This window comes from Sciurus carolinensis, chromosome 7 (assembly GCF_902686445.1).
Source record: "Sciurus carolinensis chromosome 7, mSciCar1.2, whole genome shotgun sequence".
Classification (NCBI taxonomy): Eukaryota; Metazoa; Chordata; class Mammalia; order Rodentia; family Sciuridae; genus Sciurus; species Sciurus carolinensis.
Genome location: NC_062219.1, coordinates 76,065,160 through 76,067,606, shown reverse-complemented (window position 1 = coordinate 76,067,606; position 2,447 = coordinate 76,065,160). Strand labels below are relative to the sequence as shown.

Sequence of the window (2,447 nt, the reverse complement as noted above, 5' to 3'; positions counted from 1 at the left end):
CATCAATGCTTCACAATTTCTTTATATCATCAGTTTTCCCTCCCAAGTCCCCAACTAAGAATGCCAAATATAGTCTTGGAAACCCACAGAGCTCCATATTTCACTATATTAAAGAACACATTTGTGAACTCACAAAAGTGTTCATCTTTAAACTTTGACAATGCAATTCTTACTTAAAATCAAACAAACCTGTCCTAAAATCCCAACAAATAATTCTGAGAATTAACTTAAACACCTTGACAGTGTCCCTTAAAAATGGTATGACAGTTAAGTGCCAATAGGCATGGCAATGACCTCTTGGATGGGATTGTTTAACTCCTTGGATCTGGGAAATGCCAGCACCAAGGATTACACTGAGATTCAATTTTACTGAAGGCTACATTTAGTTCACCCACTTTCCACAACCTATTATATACTCATGTTAGAATGAAATGTAAATGTTTTGTGTAGCCCTCAAACTTACACTAAGATTTGAGAGAGATGGATTTTAAAAAAGCACGGGGTAATATATAAAATCAGTGGCAGAAAGTTTCATTAAGCACCAGGAACAAATTTTTGTCACCCCATACTCATTTTGTAGGTAAGTTTCAATAACCGGCAAGGCACATTTACATATATTCCAATGAATACTTATTGACAAATTTTAAATTACACTCTATGTCCCAGCTATCCCAGTAACTGACATACAACATACTAAAATGGTTTATTAAGGTAACAAAAAAACCAATTAATGTGAAACATACAGGCTATTGGCAACCACTATTCTAAAATTATGTTAAGTACAAATAAACATACTGAAATGTGTGCAATTCTAAGTTTTTAAACCAGAAGATTTCTATACTAACACACATTTATATTAATGACACATAAAAAAAATAAAAACTTTATTACAAAAATAAGTTACACTCGCCTCCAGCTTACAGTATAAAACAATTTTATTTGCAGGAATGCAAAATGATTGTTTGCCATGAGCATTTTGAACATATGACATGTCTAATTTTCTTGTTAAATTTGCATTTACTGGGGAACTGGTGTGTATAAAACCTTAATTAAGTATAAGCTCTGATCTTCATCGTGGTGCCTATTGGGTATGTGATATAACTGCAGTATCCCTTTGGGGAAGGGGAAAAGGGATTTCTTTACAACCAAGTCCTAATTAAACTATAATTTTACTTTTGACTTTAAGCTATCAACTTAGGACTTGGCCAAAAATTTTTTGAGGGTGATTCAATAGAGGATGCTTCACCACTGAACACTCACTGTCATCAAGGTGCTTTAGAAAATTAAAAACATAGCACAAATGATTGTACTCTACTCTACAAGTTATCATGACCTGCATAAGAAATGGAAAGCTGATTCACATTTTTACAGTGATCAGCAGTAAGAAATGCACTAATGAAACATACCTTTTACCTAAAAAGCTAAACTACAGCCATATACTAATTTCTATGATTTATGAAAAACTTCAAAATATCCAAATGTCAGGCTTTGCTGTACAACTGTCAGTTTTAGTCTGACTTTTTATAAAGGGACACTGCAGTATTTAGTACAAGTTCGGATGCACTTTTTTTGAACATCTGATGTCTTACAAAAGTAACATCTTGCTAAACTATTATACATCCAAATAACTACAATATCTGAAGAAGCAAGGCTGCTTTTTCAGCCACAAAATACGACAAAAGCAAGGCCTGTTATGATGGTCATGAGGAAGTCTTACAAGCCTCTGAAACTAAAGGCAACTAAGAATGTTACATTTGGTATATTAAAATCTTACCCTCATATCATATTTAACAAGCCTTGCTTTTATCTACAAAGATTTTTCTATGTACAGTACAGACAGGGTATAGTTCAATCCTCTGCTACTGAGGTAGTTAACCAACCCTTTAAAAAAGGTTCTGAAAAGAACCACTATCTGGAATGCCTGACTAACCAGCTCTGATGATTACACCTGAAACTGCATATCTGAACACAATTCAAAAGTGATTACTATAAAAAAGATATAGACAATCATGATTAACCTTGGTGAGCAGAAATAAAATTTAAGGATGCCAACAGTGGCATTCATCTATACCACTGCAATAAAATTTAAATGCACAAATTCAAGAGAATATTTCAGAATACCACTGCTGGGATCCTTAACTTAAAAAAACAGGGGAAAAATCTACTTAGAGCAGATTTTTTAAAGAGAAGAACTTTATTCTTTATTAAGATACCATGCTAGAAGTTATGAAGGATTTCTGTTGGAACACATTTGGAAAATAGAGTAGCTTTAGTTTTTAATAACTTGCACTGCAGAGAAAATTGTTAAAGAAATTCATATCAAAGTCCAAGTATTAGTTCAATGTCCCGTATTTGATTCCATGATCTTCATAGGAAGGTCTTCTGCAATAGAATATGCTCCTATACAGCCGAGATATTTAAGGTTGCTTGATTTCCTTACCATTACT

At 33.3% G+C, this 2,447-nt stretch overlaps 1 protein-coding gene across 4 annotated transcripts in view; it reads right to left on the bottom strand.

The window, feature by feature from the left end:
* Positions 1–679: 679 nt before the first annotated feature.
* The window catches only part of Syncrip (synaptotagmin binding cytoplasmic RNA interacting protein), a 28,033-nt gene continuing 26,265 nt past the window's right edge, over positions 680–2,447 (bottom strand). For all 4 annotated transcript variants that reach the window (XM_047557865.1, XM_047557866.1, XM_047557867.1 and 1 more), the window contains one exon: positions 680–2,447. This exon is cut by the window's right edge. The gene's annotated coding sequence lies outside the window, so the exon portion shown is untranslated.